We start from the raw sequence: 21346 nt of genomic DNA, 5'->3' as shown, positions 1-21346 counted from the left end.
TTATAGCCAGCATATCACCTAAGAACATAAGAATAACCTTACTGGGTCAGACCAATGGTCCATCAAGCCCAGTAGCCCATTCTCACGGTAGCCAATCCAGATCACTAGTATCTGGCCAAAACCCAAGGAGTAGCAATATTCCATGCAACCGATCCAGGGCAAGCAGTGGCTTCCCCCATGTCTTTCTCAATAACACACTATGGATTTTCCTCCAGGAAATTGTTCAAACCTTTCTTAAAACCAGCTACACGGGTTACAGATAAACATATATGAATAATTTAGCTCCTCCATTTTAGAATTCACCTTTCGTAGAGGTCTGACAAGGAAGTTCATAGAAGAAATTCAAAATAAGTATAAAACCAGGAATTGTTAATAAGACCTTGAGTGAAATGGTATAGTGGCCATGTTAGTTCACTTGCCAAGGTAATAAAACAAAAAACCAAAGGAAATAAGGTAATACCTTTTTATTGGACTAACTCAATGTATTTTATGATGAGCATTCGAAGGTAACTCTTCTTCTTCAGATCAGAAATAAGCAAATGTTGACAAATATCAGTATATTATAAGGAAAACATGAAAGCATTTCAGGGATAGATTCACAGGAAGAGGGAAGGATGGGTGGCAACACAGGAGACAGAGAAATGACAAAGAAGTGTTAAATGTCTTTGTAGTGGGAAAGAAAGCCCAGATCTTTAGTCAAAATATTTCATCCTTTTAATTTCAAAGGTCTTCCATTCTTGGATTGTCTTAAAGTTGCTTTTTAGTATTCTCACCATAAAATCATTGGTGCAGTGGTCAATTTTTCCAAAGTGTTATCTAACAAAGGTAACATCCTGGTTGGTATTGCAATTTTTAATATGATCTATGTAAGTTGAACCTAATCTTTAACATCTGGCCTGTTTCACCAATATAACAACCCTCTTTGCATTTTTTGCATTGAATGATGTATGTATGCCACATTAGAAGAGGAACATGTGAAGGATCCTTGCAGTGTGGCAATCTACAAACTGTGAGAGCACATCTCAAAGGATCCCACAGTCACTCATATGGGAAAAAACATTTAACATAAGGGGATCCTTCACATGTTCATCTTCTAATGTGGTATACTGTACATCAATCAATAACTAACATGTAGTTTTTCAAGTACAGACGCCAACGATGCCATATATAAGATGAAAAATAGGGCAGACAATGTTGATCCCTGTGGCACACCCATCAATATCATATACCTATCAGAAATCTTTCATCCACTTTCATCCTATCATTCATGAAGGATTGTTTCCCATTCTCCTCCAACTCCTGGCTGTTTACATAGGATATATTGCATAATGTGAGCTAAGAAAATATTTGAATAGATATTTCCATACCAGGTTAAAGTGTGGGTTCCACAAGATGGCACTTTGGTTGACAAAGAGCTGCTGGCCCTCTGGAGCTGATTGATTGAAGCTTCCAATTTTAACACTGCGAAAGGAACCATCCGGGAGCAGGATCAAGTTTGCAATGTCATAGTAAGCTGGCACATTCCCTTTGTCGTTAAAGGAAACATCTTGTCCATCAGGCGTTTTGAAATGAACCTTCCTAATGTATTGGTTGAGCTACAAATGGAAATAAATGATTAGGATATTGTATCCAGGATAATGGTTGGAACTTGACAATTGAAATTAATATTCATTAGATTCAAACATTTGCTAATTCAAGGAAATATTTACTGTACCTAGAAGTATTTATGCTATTGCAGAGAATTTATGGTATTGCACCTCAACTGCACGAATATACATCCTGTAGTACCATGAGAGGACATGGCAGCTATTTTGTAAAGCAGTTACAAGTGGACATGGGTTCCTGCCCCCAAAACCCTCCACAGGACCACCAGCTACACAGGTAGATCCAAAAAGTATACATAGGCATGAGGAGTCTATGAGGGGGTAGGGGGCCAACCTGGGAGGGGAGGGAACGGGAGAGGGCAAGGGCATCCTTTGGTGACCTCTGCCAGCTGAATATTGACTGTATGTTACTAATAATTGAGTAGATATTCAAACGAGGGGATCCTGCCAGCATAAATCCCAAACTGCAGACTTGTAGGAGACATTCAGAAATATTTAACTGGGTAGTGCCACTGAATATCCACACTGACTGCAGTAACATTGTCCAAAAGAGCTAGGGTACCCCAGGTCAGAACCAATAGATAAGTGAGCTCTGGTAAACGTTAATGCCTATACCTGCAAACAAAGATAAGATAACACAAAAGGTAGTTCTCTCTTTTACTTGGTTAGGTATGGGAGTACCAGGACTGAAATGTAATTCACCAATGAACCAAATATTCAATACCAGTATCTGGTAATAAATCCACAAGGAGTATCCAGGACATGGCTTCAGATGCTTTGAAATTATTGACCACTGTAGATTGAAAATTGCCAGAATGTACTTGGTCACTAATTTATATTTTCAAAGACATGAAACAAGAATAAATATTTTACTAAATCAGGCCAAAAGCAATATTAAAGTACAGGATATATATATATATATATATATATAGAGAGAGAGAGAGAGAGAGAGAGAGAGAGAAAGATATAGGAGCACTAGAAAAGGTTCAAAGAAGAGCGACCAAGATGATAAAGGGGATAGAACTCCTCTCATATGAGGAAAGACTAAAAAGGTTAGGGCACTTCAGCTGGAGCAGAGACGGTTGAGGAGAGATATGATTGAAATCTACAAAATCCTGAGTGGAGTAGAACTGGTAGAAGTAGACAGATTTTTCACTCCATCAAAAATTGCAAAGTTACAGGGAAATACTTTTAAATCTAATAGGAGGAAATATTTTTTCACTCAGAGAATAGTTAAGCATTGCCAGAGATTGTGGTAAGAGCAGATAGCATAGCTGGTTTTAAGAAAGGTTTGGACAATTTCCTGGAGGAAGAGTCCATAGTCTGTTATTGAGAAAAACATGGGGGAAGCCTCTGCTTGCCCTGGATCAGTAGCATGGAATATTGCTACTCTTTGGGTTTTGGCCAGGTACTAGGGACCTGAATTGGCCATCGTGAGAAAAGGCAACTGGGATTGATGGACCATTGGTCTGACCCAGTAAGGTTATTCTTACCTGCCATGGCTGGAATTCCAGATTTTTGTCTTTCCCAGTTTGAGTCTTGGCTGTGTACATATTATGCAAAGCATGAGCCAAGATTTGGACTGAGATATAGAGACTATAAGTGAAATGAAAATTATCCACATCAAACTCCGAATGGGAGAGATTAGACAGCATCTGCCCTGAGCATTTGAATAAGTCGGACAGTGGATCACAGTTGAATGCATGTATCCAGAGATCCTGCAGGAAAAAGGGTTCTGGGAATGTGGATGGGTGGATACTGTAAAGGAACTCCTTAAATCCTGGGATCTCTCCTTTAGCAATGTTGAATTCTAGAGAACGATTAAGTGTGATACAAGCTGAATTTATGTTTTTGGCATTTATGTCTGCAAGGGAAGAGGAGGCAGCAGAGATGATCCAAACTTTATTAAATTTATGCCAGGCTTGATATTGGCAGAAGTCCTTTACCAAGAGACTGTCAGTGCTGTAGAGAATAACCACACTGACCAAAGAATTCTTAACCATGTTAATAATCTGTTTAAGTTTTTTAAATTCTTTGGATGACATAATCATGATTCCAGGTACCATTTCCATAAAAGCGACACACTTGCCAGCCCTGGTAATCTCCCTCTTCAGTTCTTCAGCATGTTTCTGATCACCCTCATCATTTGAAGTGAGAATCCCCACCCAGTTCCATCTGAAGAAGTTCAAGAACTGAATCAAACCCTGATTCTGAAAATGAATATTTGGCACAGTACGATAAAAGAATGGAAACTCAATTTCGTTATTGAATCTCTGATCCGTCATTCCATAACTGATCTGTGATTTGAACAAAACATGAACAAAGATGTTATTATTCTTTCATTCTTCTCTGCATACAACATTTCTGCTGATCCAATCAAGAATATTAATGAAGAGGTCATAGGGCTCTGGGCATTGATATATCAAGAAAACTGTGCCTACTCCCACCCCTACTTTTACAAAGACCAGATAAATAGTCTAGGAATCCTACTTGATTCCAATCTATCACTCACAAATCAAGTCTCCCAGGTAGTATCTACTTGGCTTTCATTGCTGCCTGGATGTCCTGCTGTCATCTGAAATAAAACAAGTTCAAGACTGAACTGCTTCTCTTTCCTCCTAAACCCTCTGCTCCTTCTCCTCCTTTCTGCATCTCTATAAATAATACTGTCATTGTTCCAGTCTCCTCTGCTCGCAACCTTGGAGTTGTGTTCAATTCCATCCTCTCATTTTCTACGACCATCCATCAAACTGCTAAGGCCTATCGCTTCTATCTCTACATCACCAAAATTCACCCCTTTCTCTCTGAGCACATTACCCGGACTCTTGTTCACACTCTCATAACCTCACGCTTAGATTACTGCAATCTACTTCTAACTGGTCTCCTGTAGTGCCACCTCTCCCCCCTCCAATCTGTGCAAAACTCTACTGTATGACTCGTCTTCTACCAACTTCGCTACACTCGTGTCACCCCTCTCCTTAAATCACTTCACTGGATCCCTATCCGCCTTCACATACAGTTCAAGCTCCTATTGCTGACCTAAAGTGTGTTTATTCTGCTGCCCCTCAATATCTCTCCTCTCTTCTCTCTCCTTATACATCTCCCAGAGAACTCTGTTCCTAAGATTAGTTACTTTTAGCGTTACCCTTTTCCTCCAATGCCAATTCCAGACTTTGTTCCTTTCATCTAGCTGCCCCCTATGCCTAGAATAAATTACCCAAGTTTGTTTTTAAAGCCCCTTCCTTTACCTTGTTTAAAGTAGACTGAAAACCCACCTTTTCGATAAAGCCTTCAATCCATAACCCTACTCCCCACTGCCCTCCAACCCAGCCAGTAGATTAACCGTTCCCCTTAACTGTATCCATGACATCCTGTTTGTTTGTCTTGTGTGTTTAGATTGTAAGCTCTTTTGAGCAGGAACTGTCTATACAGTATTGTGTATGTCTGGTAGTGCTATAGAAATAATTCATAGTAGTAGTACCGACAACAATTATAGGAAATACTAAGGTATTTTTCTGAGACAGATTTTGCCAAACTACTTTATGCATTCATCCATCCCACATGGATTTTTATTTATTCAATTTTCTATGCCATTCTCCCCAGGGAGCTCAAAATGGTTTACATTAATTTATTCAGGTACCCTGTCGGCTCACAATCTATCTAATGTATCTGGGACAATGGTGGATTAAGTGACTTGCCCAGGGTCACAAGGGGCAGTGTGCATTTGAACCCACAACCTCAGAGTGCTCAAGCAGTTGCTCTAACACAGGGGTGGGCAAACTTTTTGAACCGTGGGCCACAATGGGTTCTCAAATTTGACAGAGGGGCTGGGTGACGGAGGGGGGGGGGAGGGGCAGCTGGTGGGATCTGATGCTGCAGGAAGAAATCACTCCCGTGGCTGTCAGCTGCTGAATCCTCGCAAATTTTCTTTTTGCACATTGTACCTCCCTCCTATGTTCTTAGTGCCCCTTCCTATGTCCTTAGTGCCCCTTCCTATGTCCTTAGTGCCCCAGTGCCTCTTCTCTCTGTCCCCAGTGCCTCCTTCCTATGTCCTTAATGCCCCTGTGCCTCCTTCCTATGCCTCCAGTGCCTCCTTCCTATGTCCTTAATGCTCAAGTGTCTCCTTCCTATATCCTTCATGCCCATTCCTATGTCCTTAGTGCCCTCAGTGCATCCTTTCTGTGTCCTTAGTGCCCCTTCCTATGTCCACGGTGCCCCAGTGCTTCCTTCCTATATCCTTCGTGCCCATTCCTATATCCTTAGTTCCCCCAGTGCATTCTTCCTATGTCCTTAGTGCCTCTTCCTATGTCCATGGTGCCCCAGTGCCTCCTTCCTATGTCCTAAGTAACCCCCTTGAGAAAAGTTTTTCATTTCATGCCGCCAAATTGAATACATGGCTTGGCAAAATGATGTTGAAGCTTCTTCTTATTTTGATTTTAGAAAATTGTTACAGACACATCTATTCGAGAGGTTGGCATCTTAATGCTCTGCTTTTTAATATGTCTTTCTAACTTTATTCATTTTACTTATAAGCTCTGTATTTATCAGAATTGCATGTACTGCTTTCTTGTTGTGAGCCACTTAGAACCTCCCCAGTATGGCGGCATATAAATAAATTATTATTATTATTATCCTTCCTATGTCTTTAGTGCCCCCTTCCTCCCTCCCCCCAGCCGACCTATAGCAGCTACATTTATTTACTTCCCACCATACCCCAAAGCCACACCGAAGCCTGCCTGCCCCCAAGCCGACCTGCCGCCGATTCCTCCTCTCCCCTCCTAGTCCGGCACCCACCCGTCTGTCCGTCTGCTCACCACCGCCACTTGTCCACTATATTTACTTACTGCCCCGCTGGTGCCGCAACCAAGGAAGGAGCCAGGCGTGTACCCACAAGCCTTCTCCCGACATCAATTCTGGCGTAGGAGAGAAGGTCCAGGCCAACCAATCCAGGACCTTCTCTCCAATGTCAGAATTGATGTCGGGTGAAGGCTTGTGGGTACGCGCCTGGCACTTCCCTTCCCTTTGTTGTGGCACCAGCAGGGCTGTAAGTAAATATAGCGGGTGAGCGGCAACAGTGAGCAGATGGACAGGAGGCCCATGTACCGTGCTTTTCAAAATCTTGCCTTATGCTGCAGACAAGGGCAAACTACAGCCACCTCTGACGCCACGGACCGGGTTAAAAAACTAAACGGGCCAGATTTGGCCATAGTTTGCCCATGTCTGCTCTAACCACTAGGCTACTCCTCCACTCCATTATATATTAGCTTGTTTGCAAGCAACTTTTCTCGACTACCTACTGAAAAATCTTGACTACTGCAACTCTGTCTCCCTAGCATTAACTGCTGTTATCGGCTGCCTATATGGAAATGCTACATCTTTAAGGGGCTGGTACTGGCCTTTAAAACCTTCCAAAATATGATTCCAGACTACATATTCAATAAACTACCAATCTATGCCCCAACCAGTTCCTTATGGTCAGAAAAAGAGAGACGGTTGTGCATATCTCCAGGTCGATCCCTGCTTTTAGAGAGATGCTCTCAAATTGTGAATTTTTGTGGCAAAGTAGTCGGCTAAGTTTGCAGCAGAGGGTGGGAGATCTGTGTTAGAACGTTTATGTAGGTCAATATCAAACAGAGAATTGACTATTCTGAAAAGTTCTTTGCTATTCAGTGTAGGAGAATTAATTGTTTGGGAATAATGTTTACAACGCTTTTCTTTAATCGTTCTTTTATACTCTTTAACTTTTAGTTGCCAAAGAATCTGTCCTTATCTTTCCCTGATTTACACATTTGTCCTATCCAGTTGGTAACGCTTATTCTATATGTGTTAAATGTGTATTTCTATTATCCTTCTGCTTTCGTTTACTGTATATGTTACCTTGTAACACATTCAGAGCTTCTTTGGGAGAACGGGCTAAAAAATTGAATATATTAAAATTTTGGGCCTGAACCTCCTACAGAACCACAGAACCACTGAGCATGCACAAGAAATCCTGACAGTAGCTAGAGAAATACAACCAATTTCTACATTAAAGAACCAGCTCAGGAGGAGGGGAGCAGTTCAAGAATTGGATGGCAAGGCTTCGACACCCCCACCAGCAAAAGTATCTTTAGCGCCCATACACAAGTAGAGGTTTAGGGGAGAGGAGGAATATATTGCCCCCCAGTCCATAATTACGCACCCCCAAAAGACTGACTACACTCCTAGTACAAGTGTTCAGTGACATACCTGGTGGGGGGGGGAACCTGGAGCAGAGCACGCCCTCCTCTAGGTAGTGGGAAAGTATATGGATTAGTCGTAGGGTTGCGGTCCGCCTGCGTGGACATCAGCTCTGCTGGACCCTCGCCCTGGAACAGGAAGCTAATATCAGAAGGGGCGGGGCCAGCAGAGCCATTGGCCGCATACAGGTGAACCGCAGACCTATGACTACTTCAGCACCCTTGAGCTCCCATCACTTGGGGGAGAGAAAAGAAGAGGTGCCTGCATTCCAACCAAGACAGCACTCCATCTCCCACCCTCCTTACTATGCCACAAGAAGTATGACTCACAAATATGGAAATATTGTAAGGTAGTTCAGTATAAGACAACAAGCATCAATTAATTTCCTATAGAATGCTGTAGCTATTTCTCCATATATACAATGGGGTAAAAGGACCTATCCTGCCCACCCTGAAATTAAAGAAGTCAGATATTGTGTTTACAGGGAAAATGATCAACAAATCGGTTCCATATTCTTTTGATGCTACTTGGATGAACAGACCAGATAGTCTTGTCCTGCTGTCATGTTCTTTGTTTCATTCTTAGCAAACCTATCTTTAGTATTCACCACAAAATGTGTCCTGCAAGAGCTCTATTGGGATTTTAAATCATTCTAAGCCAAGATGGTAAATCTGTGTGCAACTATCACAGTTTCTGCAAGTTACCTGCATTAATGCAGGATTGAAAAACACAGACAGCACAAAGCAGACACAGATGCAGCAAACCCCAAAGGTGAAAACCATAGACAGATACTTCCTGTACCTGTGGATATCTATAGACGCTTGTAAGTTTGGATATTGCATCTGAAGTCTCTGAAGAGAAGCTTCCAATGACACCAGCCAGCTGGCCCTGCTGGTGACAACTGTATCCAGCAACAGTGTCCTCTTGCCCTGATAAGATAATCACAGCTCCACACAGAGAAATAATTCCCACAGTGCACGAGTCAGTTATATGGAAGCCCAGGGTGATGTTGGGTAATATCTCAGGATTTTGGTTGATCTCCTCAACGGCATAATAAAAAGCAAAGAGATGTCGATAGTATCGGAGATGATGTCTATGAGCGAAGATATTATATGTTTAATATACTGTATTTTCAACAAATCCAAGTGAAGAAACTTGTTTCTACTCAAATTAATCAAAAATTGACATAGAGACCAAAAATCTCATATGATATATATTATTTGTATATTCAGTACAGACAGGCAAGGATCTCATAGACCCAGACACTAGTAAGTGCTTTTGTCTTGATTCAGCAAAATTTGCTTTAATCTTCACTTTAAAAATATTGTGCATATCAATTGAAACTTCAACAAAAAGGAAATAAGAACATAAGAACACTATGTTATATTAACGGGTGCTAGAATAGATGTGTGTCTGTCTTTCTGTCTTTCTTTCTCTCTGTCCCCTTGGCCGCTGCCTGTCTGTCTATTTTTATTTGTTTCTCTCTCCTTAGACGCTGTCTGTTTTTCCGTGGCCCCCTTCTGTCTCCCCCCCCAGCAAAGTTGTCTGCCCCCAAGCACACCCCTCCCACCAAAGCAACCCTCTTTCCCTCTCCCTGACTGTTTTCCATGACCCCTTCTGTCTCCCCCCCGAGCAAAGCTGTCTGCCCCCCAGCACACCCCTCTCTCCAAAGCAACCCTCTTTCCCATTCCCTGACTGTTTTTCCGTGGCCCCCTTCTGTCTCCCCCCCCGAGCAAAGCTGTCTGTCCCCCCAGCACACCCCTCCCTCCAAAGCAACCCTCTTTCCCTCTCCCTGACTGTTTTTCCATGGCCCCCTTCTGTCTTCGTCTCCCCCCCCCCCCCCCCCCCCCCCCGCTGAGCAAAGCTGTCTGCCCCCTAACACACCTCTCCAACAAAAGCAGCCCCCTTTCACCTGCAGCACCGGCACGACACCCTCCAGCCATTCCCTCAGCTACCTGGAGTGAGTGCTTGGAGCACGAGAGGGAGCGGGGTCTGGGCGTGTTGGATGCGGCAGGGGAGGCCCCGACTGCCACAGCTGCAGCTTCTTCGGCGACGGTAAAGGTTCCAGCCGCTGCCCGGAACATGTTCATGTCACCAGCCCTGTGCGGGGGCAGTGCCCGACTCTCCGCCTGTGTTTTGGGGACAGTCTTCAGCGGCTCGGAGCCCTCCTCCCGGCAGCCACCACCAGCACCGCGAGAGGGAGTGGGGCCTGGGTGGGTTGGGCACGGCGGGGGAGGCCCCGACTGCCCCAGCTGAGGAAGGAGAGGTTGGAGAGGAATTGGACTGGTGAGGAGCTTCGGGGGCTGCTGCTGTTCTTCCACTGTGTCGGGCCCTTCGCTTTTCCTGAATGAGACATTCAATCGCTCTTAAACGCCGAGTTGCCATGTGTGACGTAGTAAGTGCGCATGCGCACTCTTGCCGGCATAGCACGACAGATCAGGGATCATGGAAGCACGGGCTAAGAGTGCACATGCACGCTTAGCGTTTTATTATAGTAGATAAGCAATGCCTCCGCTGGGTCAGACCTGAGGTCTATCGTGCTCAGCAGTCCGCTCATGTGGCGGCCCAACAGGTTCAGGACCTGTGCAGTAATCCTCTATCTATACCCCTCTATACCCCTCTATCCCCTTTTCCAGCAGGAAATTATCCAATCCTTTCTTGAACCCCAGTACTGTACTCTTCCCTATTACGCCCTCTGGAAGCGCATTCCACACGTTGGGTAAAGAAGAACTTCCTAGCAGATAATTTAGACAGGTTCAATATACTGCATACTGGTTATTATTCAATATACTGCATAATAACCAATCAGGTTTCAGATCTGGTTTCAGCACTGAAATGGTCATGGCCTCGCTATTAAACCATCTATATTCCCTTCTTAGTCAAGGTACCAGTGCTATGATTTTGCAGTTGGACCTAAGTTGTTCCTTTGACCTAGTAGATCATACTATTTCATTGAATTGTTTAGAATCCATTGGTATCACAGGAAATGTTTTCAATTGATCTCAGGGATTCCTAGGTAAAAGATCTTACCAGGATTCAAGGATGACAATTTTTCTTACAGTTGGAATAATATCTGTGGGGTACCACAGGGTTTCCCTCTATCCCCGACTCTGTTCAAACCTATATAATAAAGAGCTAGCCGCACATGCGCACTCCTATTTGCGTGTTCTGTGCGGTATAGGTCTGTGGCCGCAAGAGTGCGCATGCGCGAGTCCCCAGCCTTGGCCGCAGCTTGAGGCTTATGCGCCAGTTAGCTGCATCGGGCGCCAGGAGCGGCTCTGGCAGCAGATGGCGGGAGGAGGGCTCATGGTCCTGCTGCCGCTGCCGCTCCTGTTCACAGCAGCCTGCACGTCGCCGACTCACCCCCTCCCGCAACAACCGCTACCGCTCCTGTTCTTCCCCTCCCTCCAGTCACCGCTGCCATTCCGACTCACCCCCTCCCGCGACAACCGCTACCGCTCCTGTTCTTCCCCTCCCTCCAGTCACCGCTGCCATTCCGACTCACCCCCTCCCGCGACAACCGCTACCGCTCCTGTTCTTCCCCTCCCTCCAGTCACCGCTGCCATTCCGACTCACCCCCTCCCGCGACAACCGCTACCGCTCCTGTTCTTCCCCTCCCTCCAGTCACCGCTGCCATTCCGACTCACCCCCTCCCGCGACAACCGCTACCGCTCCTGTTCTTCCCCTCCCTCCAGTCACCGCTGCATTCCTATTTAAAATGGCCTGCTGAAGTTCGCGGGAACATGCTACTGAGGTGAACAGCGGCCTACGAGGTTCGCTACAGCCGGCCGCGAACCTCAACAGGCCGTTTTAAATAGGAATGGCAGCGGTGACTGGAGGGAGGGAAAGAGGAAAAAGAAGGGCCATGGAGCAGGCAGGAAAGGGGGCTGTTCTGGTGGGAGGGTTGTGCTGAGTGCAGATAGCGGAGAGTTGGGCCAACCTCTCCTTCCTCACCGACGCCAAAGAAGCTGCAGGCCCCGCTCCCTGTCGCGCTCTGAGCACTCACGATTGGCTGAAGAGTGTCGTGCCAGTGCTGCAGGTACAGGAGATGCTTTTGTTGGAGAGGTGTGCTGGGGGATAGACAGCTTGCTCAGGGGGGAGGGGGAAGACACAAGGGGGTCAGGGAGAGGGAAAGGGGGCTGCTTTGGGGGAGGGGTATTCTGGAAGCAGACAGCTTAGCTCTGGGGGGGGGCGGGGGAATGACACAAGGACACAGACACAAAGAATGACACACAGGGGGCCATTGAGACAGACAGAAAGGAAGACATTCAGGCAGCGTCCAAGGAGAGACAGCCAGTGTCCAAGGAGAGAAAAACAAATAAACATAGACAGACAGCGGCCAAGGGGAGAGAGAGAAAGAAAGAAAGACAGACACACACATCTATTCTAGCACCCGTTAATGTAACGGGCTTAAAGACTAGTATATATATAATCTCATTGGAAAACATACTACAAAGCCTAAGCTCAATTTTTATATTTATGCAGACAACATTACTGTAGTGATCCCTCTAACCCAGGGGTGTCCAATGTCGGTCCTTGAGGGCCGCAGTCCAGTCGGATTTTCAGGATTTCCCCAATGAATATACATGAGGTCTATTTGCATGCACTGCTTTCATTGTATGCTAATAGATCTCATGCATATTCATTGGGGAAATCCTGAAAACCCGACTGGATTGCGGCCCTCGAGGACCGACATTGGACACCCCTGCTCTAACCTGTCTGTCGTCAGATTTTATTAATCTCTTAGCTAACATCTTAAATCAAATCGAGCTTTGGATGATAGCTTTCAAATTGAAATTAAATACAGAAAAAGCTAAATTCTTTTTGGCAACTCCCAATGAAAAGATAAAATAAAATTTGATTCATGTAAACAGACAAGAATATAAAATTGAACATACTATAAAAATATTAAGTGTGACTCTTGACAAGCATCTAACCCTGGAAAAACATACAGACCTACTGTTTAAGAAATGTATATCGGTCTTATGGAAGCTTCACAACATCAAAAAATTCTTTGACGAATCGTCTTTTCGTTTACTGGTGCAATCATCAATCATCCATCTTGAATATTTTGGATTACTGTAATATTATATATCTAGGAGCTTACAAAAAAAATTCTCAAAAACCTGGGACTAATTCAGAATACTGTGGTTCATCTTATCTTTGGTGGAGACTAGAGTTCTCTTCAAGTTTGCATGTTTTAGCTACAAAGCAGTTATGGGGATGCTACCAGATTACCTTGCCTCTCAGTTCATTTTGAATTGTTCCAACAAGAATACTCGTAGAATAAATCTATTTAATTATCCCTCTCTGAATAAATGTCAATATAAGAAGTTTTTTGACAGAATCTTAACATTCCAGGCAGCTAAACTAAATACATGGCTTGGAAAATCTATACTTGAGGCTGGTTCTTATGTTGACTTCAGAAAATCACTGAAGACACGTCTGTTTGACAAGTTTTAAATCTTAAATCACCTTACTGTCTTAATGTTTATGAATTCCTACAGATGTCCATATTTTAATTATGCCACTGTTTTAACTTTTTTAGATTTTAACTGATGCACTTTATTGATTTTATTGTATTTCAGACTGATTGTTTTATTGTGTATCCCAAAACATTGACTGTATGCTTTTTTTTGTTGTAAACCGCTTCGAACTTCTGGTATAGCGGTTTATAAGAAATAAATTATTATTATTGAAGAAATGTATAGAAATAGATGCCACATTCTGCCTACTTAGTTGTTTTTTCCTTTACTAAATTTATGTTGCTATAAGGAAGGTACTGTTGGCCAAATAATGTAGGCTAGATCATTGAATGATTTTATTTTCTTCTTTGTAAATGTTTATGATCATACTTGTGGGTTTTCCTGAGTTTGTTATATATATAATTTGTTACAAATGAATTAAATAAAAAAAATAAAAAATAAAGACATAAAAACTTATTAGTGTCCAGGTGTATGAGGTCCTTGCCTATCTAGAAACAGAAACATAGAAATACGATGGCAGATAAAGGCCAAATGGTCCATCTAGTCTGCCCATGCACAGTAACCATTATCCCTTTTTATCTCCGAGAGATCCCACATGCCTATCCCAGGCTCTCTTGAATTGAGACACAGTCTCTGTTTCCACCATCTCTTCTGGGAGACTGTTCCATGCATCTACCACCCTTTCTGTAAAAAAGTATTTCCTCAGATTACTCTGGAGCCTATCACCTCTTAACTTCATCCTACGCCAGGGGTGCCCAATAAGTTGATCGCGATCACGGGCTCCGTGATAGACTCGTGTTGCTGTCCCAATCTATTGGGCCGATCAGCCTTCCTCTCCCCGACATACCCCACCGTCACCCCAAACTCTCCCTACAGATGCGTAAAACCGACCAGTATTCTGCTCCCCGACATCAATTCTGACGTTGGAAAGGAAGTTCTGGGCCAGCCAATTGCTGCCTGGCTGGCCCGGAACTTCCTCTCCAATGTCAGAATTGATGTCGGGGAGCAGAATTCTGGTAAGCGCGTCGTTTCTACAGGGAGAGCTTGGAGCGGCAGTGGCTTGGAGGCCTGTTCCCCAATGGCAGTGGCGGCAAACCTAGTAGCTTGGGGAAGGGCAGGGAGAAAGAAAGAAGGGGGGCAGGGAGACAAAGAAAGAAGGGAGACAGAAAGAAAGGGGACTTGCATGGTCTGTGTCTGTATATGGGCGTTTGGTTGAGGATGGGCTGAGGGGGGCTTCAATGGCTGGGAGAGTGTAGATGGGCTGGAGTAAGTCTTAACAGAGATTTTGGTAGTTGGAACCCAAGCACAGTACCGGGTAAAGCTTTGGATTCTTGCCCAGAAATAGCTAAGAAGAAAAAAATAAAAAATTTAAATTGAATCAGGTTGGGCAGACTGGATGGACCATTCGGGTCTTTATCTGCCGTCATCTACTATGTTACTATGTTACTATGTATTGTCCTTGATGGAGACTACTCCAATTTTGTTAGTTGGGCTGAGAACTTTTCAGCTGCCTATCATATATATTCCTGGTATACAGATAGATAGGCTAAAAACTGACAAATCCACCCGAGAATACTAAAGGAGCTTAGAGACGAAATAGCGGAGTTACTACAACAGATTTACAACCTATCCTTGAAAACAGGGATAATCCCGGAAGACTGGAGGATGGCGAATGTTACACCTATCTTCAAGAAAGGATCCAAAGGCGACCAAGGGAATTATAGACCGGTCAGCTTAACCTCAGTTCTGGGGAAGATGGCCGAATCATTAATCAAGAACAGTATCAAGAGCATATAGAAAGAAATAAGCTGATGAGAACAAGCCAGCATGGTTTCTGTAATGGAAGATCATGCAAAACAAACCTGCTGCACTTCTTTGAGGAGATAAGTGAACAATTGGACAAAGGTGACCCCATAGACATAGTATACCTGGACTTCCAGAAAGCCTTCGACAAGGTACCTCACAAGCGCCTACTAAGGAAACTGTGGAACCACGGGGGTAGAAGGGGACATACACAGATGGATCAGAAACTGGCTGGCGGACAGGAAACAGAGGGTAGGAATAAAGGGACACTATTCTGACTGGAAAGGAGTCACGAGTGGCGTCCCGCAAGGGTTAGTACTGGGACCACTGCGAAGTGGAAGTTATAAAATTTGCGGATGACACAAAACTCTCCAGTACGGTTAGATCTGTTGAGGAATGTAAAGACCTTCAAAGGGATCTGAACAAACTGAGTGAGTGGACAAATAAATGGCAGATGAGCTTCAATGTAGAGAAATGTAAAGTCATGCACATAGGGAAAGGGAACCCGATATACAACTACACGATGGGGGGGACGATATTGGGGGAAGGCAACCTAGAAAAAGACTTGGGCATTTTGGTGGATAAAACAATGAAACCAGTGGCACAATGCGCAGCGGCCTCAAAAAAGGTGAACAGAATGTTGGGCATTATCAAAAAAGGTGTCACTACCAGAACCAAGGAGGTTATCCTCCTGCTGTATAGGGCAATGGTGCGACCGCATCTGGAGTACTGCGTTCAGTACTGGTCGCCGTACCTTAAGAAGGATATGGTGATACTTGAGAGGGTCCAGAGAAGAGCAACAAAAATGATAAAGGGCATGGAGAACCTTCCATATGCTGAGAGGCTGGAGAAGCTGGGGCTCTTTTCCCTGGAAAAGCGGAGGCAGAGGGGATATGATAGAAACTTACAAGATTATGAAGGGTATAGAGATGGTAGAGAGGGACAGATTCTTCAGACTGGCGGAGGTAACAAAAACTAGAGGGCACTCAAAAAAATTGAAGGGAGAGAAATTCAGAACAAATGCTAGGAAGTTCTTCACTCAGAAGGTGGTGGACACCTGGAACCCGTTTCCAGAAGAGGTGGTAGAGCAGAGTACGATTTTGGGTTTCAAAATGGGATTAGATGAGTTTTTGAAGGAAAAGGGGATTGAAGGGTATAATTAGAGGGATACTATAAAGGCAAAATGTCTTAAATAATAGATAACTTACAGGTTATTGACCTGGGGGGCCTCCGTGGGAGCGGACTGATGGGCATGATGGACCTGTGGTCTGACATGGCAGAGGCGATGCTTATGTTCTTAAGTATTCCTTAGAAGAGATTACATACCTACTTTTCATTATAGAATTGCTCTAATAGAGGGGGTGGTTCTAAGAGTGTGTCAAGTTAAAGTATGTTAAAAGGAGCCTATGTTCAGCCTATCTTCATAAAAATCTATTACAAGTGACTGAGATCTAGACTAAAGTTAAGGTTTGGACATTTACACCAGCTCTATACGAGTATTCATAAAAGTGTATATGTATACAAAGTATTTATTATGATTATTATCATAACTTTTTATTATTCTTACTGACTTAAACACTTTACAGAAACCAATAGGAGGAACCACATCCATCTAGCCCACCTGAAGAAGAAACCGAGGCAATTACTGTATTAGAAACTATTTTAAGAAACTATCTCCCACCAGTATTAAGCATGTCTATCCCAATAATATCCCCTTCAAAATACGTAAACAGTATCAACCACAATTTCTTGGGAAATTTAATATGGCAAACAGTGATTTTTGTTTAAATGTTATGTTCAGTTTATGGCTTTCTCTCTCTCACTATCTCAGGTCACATTGAGACAAAAACTTCCTAAAATTCTCCTAATGAAAAATATGTTACCCAGTGAGACACAAGTCAACTCATAAAACTACTTACTTTATACATGCATGATATATAGAAAACTTTGTAAAAGAAGGTGCTGAACTAAGGATGGTCCTGTCAGACATCTGGATTATCCCACCTAAGAGCAAGTCCCCTCTCTTGAGATAGATTTCAGGTATATGCCATCCAGGAAAACAAATAGTCCTGAGTTTCTGAATTTGAGTGCCTGGATTTGCTGCAGAAAGCAATATAAAGACCTCACTCAAAACGAATAACACAACACACAGAACCATTCCACTTTAAGAAGACTGCAGTCACAGTTTTATCATCTAATAGTCTTGAATGATACACAAGTTACAGGTACAGTGAGCAGAAAACTATGGAGGACATCTTTTTAAAAAAAAAAAAAAAAATTATTTATCATAGACTGCTGTGAAATGAGGGATTCTTCTCCTAATCCAAATGAACATGTATTTCAAGCAACTGCTATAAGTAGTCTCATCCTTTCTTCCTTGGCACTGCAATTACAGTTAAGAACATTAAAAATAATATAGTTATGAAACATTTCAGACATCTCTTGTGAACTGGAAATAAAGCTAATTCACATAATAATATGTTGTTTCAGCAAATTCATGAGAGACAATGTCAACTCTGTACATGTTTTTGCCCTTACTGCTCTTCCCCTGTGATGAGGGACACTTTGATCTTGAGACTAGAAATAAACACTCTTAACTAACACTTCAGAAAAAGAGATCAGACACGGTTGTACTTTGGAGTTATTTTAGAGGGCTAATTTAAATAGATTAATATTTCAATTCTTCACATCTCCTTCCCTCTCATATACAGTCATTTAGGTAGGAAGGTCATTTACATGGGCTACTGATTAAGATGCATGATTTTACTGTTTTAACCAGTTACTGGTAACTAGGTCTTATTGCATAGAATGGGACCTGTGCTAAAATTGCATGGGTTGAGGTAAAATAGCAGCAGCCCACGTTGATAACTTACCCCCTTAGTAATGTCTACTGTTCCCTCTGAGCAGGAGTCCTCCAATTGCATTCCTGCCAGTAGGGGGTGGTACTTCAATACTGAGCTTGCCTATCCCTTACTATTGAAAATATAGTAGTGAAACATCACCTCCCACTGGTAGGACTGTAGGTAGAGGGCTCACATTCAGCTTAGAGGGGAATCTAAACTCACTTCTTGCATGTTACTGAAGGAAAAATAAGCTCCAGGTCCGCTCTGAGGGATCAGCTGCAATTTGAAGAGAGAGCACCACAGGGGAGTGGTCAGACAGTGGGGCCTCCAAAATCTCCATCCAGGTCACTACAGGCAGCAGAGATGGAGACATCAAGAAGTAATCAAGGCGGGTATAAAGATTGTGTGGTGTAGAGAAGAAGGTGTAAGTGTGCTCTGTGGGTTGTACTAAGCGCCAAATGTCCAAAAGCCAGAGCTGTGTGGTCAGAAAATTTGCCCCATTGCCAGTATGGTCTCTAAGGTAGTGTTTTTGGGGAGCACAGTCCTGAGTAGGATCCGACGTGATGTTAAAGTCCCCTACCAGGATTATTTGGTTGCCTGGATACTGCGTCAGCCTGCACATCATTCCTGAAAAGAAACGATAGCTGCAAACATTAGGGGTGTACACATTGCACAGCAGTAATTTCTGCCCCCAGAGCTCCCCCAGTACAACAACATATTGGCCCTCTTTATCCTGAAGGACTTTATGTAGCTGAAATGGAAGTTGCTTGTGGATCAAAATGGCTATCCCCCTTTTGACGACTGCTGAATGAGGAATAATATACCTCTCCTACCCAGTCCCTTCTAAGTTTCTTATGTTCTACTGTCGTGAGGTGTGTCTCCTGTAGGAAGGCAATGTCGACATGCTCTATACGAAACCATGTCAGCACCTTCTTTCTTTTAATTGGAGAATGTATCCCATCCATGTTAAGGGTGGAAAGTTTCTGTTTAACCATACTCTATCTGCCTATCAAGAACATACATGTCAGATGTCAGCCATAGATCATAGAGGAAAAGGGCCCCCAGCCAGGCCCCCCCTCCCAGGTGTACAGAAAAGGATCTACCCACTCAGATAATCGCCATCCAGAGTACCACCCAGCAGTCATTCCAAATGCTTGTGCTCCCAAGCCATCAGACATAATTCCCCACTCCCCTACCCTCTCCCAACCCCTGACTTCCCCCCACAAACCATCCTTCTACACAGTGTCCAATGCTCACCAAAAACCAGAAACCCTCAGGTACCCTGAACCTTTTCCCCTCACCCCAATGAAAAACAATGTCTAGCAAGATATCGATGCTGTCAGCACAGAAGTGTGTTCCCTCCCCAGGAACCAGGATGCTGGAGATAGCAGGAAACAAATGCACCCTGCCAGGGACAGGTTCACTCTCCCAGAGAGGTCATGCCCCAGCAGGAAAGTGGAGGGTAGGACAGCAGTAAATCTGTGCCATTATTCTGTCCAACTGGAGCCAGTCCTGTGTGAAGAGGAAGACCTCGCAACGAAAACCAATGAGCCACTCCAAATGCTGCTTAGCCATGAGCTGCTGGAGCCATGCAAATCAAGTCCAAGGAGCAGCCAGGGAGCTGGTCATGAAGAAAAGTCCACCTCGAGCCCCAGGATCAGAGCCCAGCCTAGCGCTTGACTTGGTAGTTGTTGTGGGAGCCTGTCACGTTGCTGGCAACCCCTCCAGAAAAGAGTGCCATTGTTGTGGTTGATGCGAACCCTAGTTGGGTACTGTAGGGCAAACTTTATCCCTCTTGAGTGCAGCTGGGTTCAATAGAAAGCCAAGACCTGCCGCCGCTCAGAAAGCTTGACCGAGAAATCCTGGAAGAGTAGCAGCTTAACTCCCTGGTAGTCTAGGGTCCTGGCTTGCTTGTAGGCCTCTATTATACGAGCCTTAGCCGTATAGTTTAAAAAGCGAGCTATGACCAGCCGATGCAATGGGCCCACTCCACGGGTACCAGAAGCAGGGAAGATGTCAAGCCCAAAGTTTGGGGCAGCCAATTTGCCACCACGTCCCCCAATTCCGACTCGCACACAGTCTCTGGGAGGCCAATGATCCAAAGATTATTTTGGCGGCCCCTATTTTCTGCATCTTCTGCCCTCTCCTCCAGCTGTTTAATGTGGGTCTACCACCACCACCTGATCCTCGTGTGGTGAAATGCATTCCTCCGCTTGTTGGATCCATGCAGCGTGCCTGGCACCGCTGTCCATCACCTCCTCCAAGACCGTGTGCAGTTTTGATAGCTTTTCATCGAGCAGCTTGGAGAGATAGCAGACGGAGACCTGCATTTCTTCATCGTGCTGGGTTGGGTGGCTGGAGATCGGACTTGAGGCTGCCATGCTGGGAGTTTTAGTGGGCTTGTCTTATCCAGCCCGCGACGTTTTTATCAGCATGCCTGTTGAAATGCGCCACACCGGAGTCCGACAGAGCTCCCTATCGAAGACCCGGAGAGGTAACAATCTTTCAAATGCTTTAAATGAGCTAACAGGCTATATTTAGGGCAGAGATCTCAAAGTCCCTCCTTGAGGGCCTCAATCCAGCCGGTTTTTCAGGATTTCCCCAATGAATATGCATTGAAAGCAGTGCCTGCACATACATTTATTGCAGCCTCCGACTCTGCCATGCAAACAGCCTCATTAATATTAAATCAAGGTCATTAATATTAAAATGAGCACTCCAACTGATGCTCTAACATCGCTTAGATATGTCTGCCATGCATCCCTCATGTCAGCCATAACAGTCCCTGAAAAAAAGGAGAGGCAGGACAGATGCCTACTTCCTCCTTCCACAGAAATCGGGACTCCCCTACACTCCAAAAACCCCATCCCCATGAGGATTGTAGCCATCTGAACTCCACATACACAATCCTGAATCTCCCACTTGTGAAGATCATGGCCACTCCTGCCACCTCCCCCTCCACACATTCCCTGCCTTGGCCCCCCAGTTCACCACACCCCTGACCTATCCCCATACCTTATGTTGAAGAAGACAGCAGAAGGAATGCCCAATCCCTCCTGCCAGTAGGCCCGCCTCTCCAAAATGTCAGGCCTTCCCTTCCTAGTGCATCCTGGAATACACTGAGAAGGGCCTAAGGCCATGATTAACTCAAATGCCTAAGGCCCCTCCCTGCTGTCTTCTACTATATAAGGTATGGAGCAGGGTGGGAAGCTTCAGGGGAGGTTGGGTTCCAAGGCAGGAGGGAGTGAGCAACCCTCCTGATGACGATCTTTGTGGTGAGTCAGGAGTGGGGAGAGGGTCCAGAGTGACCATGATCTTCATGTGGGGGTTTGGGAGCATGGGTGGCCATGATCTTTGCAGGGGGATGGTAAGGAGTGGGGGAGTTTAAGTG

General features: G+C 44.4%; 1 pseudogene; it reads right to left on the bottom strand.

The window, feature by feature from the left end:
- Window positions 1-20336, bottom strand: part of LOC117349759 — a 61014-nt pseudogene extending 40678 nt beyond the window's left edge.
- Between the last annotated feature and the right edge of the window lie 1010 nt (window positions 20337-21346).

The sequence above is a fragment of the Geotrypetes seraphini genome, chromosome 16, assembly GCF_902459505.1.
Source record: "Geotrypetes seraphini chromosome 16, aGeoSer1.1, whole genome shotgun sequence".
NCBI classification, from domain to species: Eukaryota; Metazoa; Chordata; class Amphibia; order Gymnophiona; family Dermophiidae; genus Geotrypetes; species Geotrypetes seraphini.
This window is presented reverse-complemented; position numbering and strand designations above follow the sequence as displayed.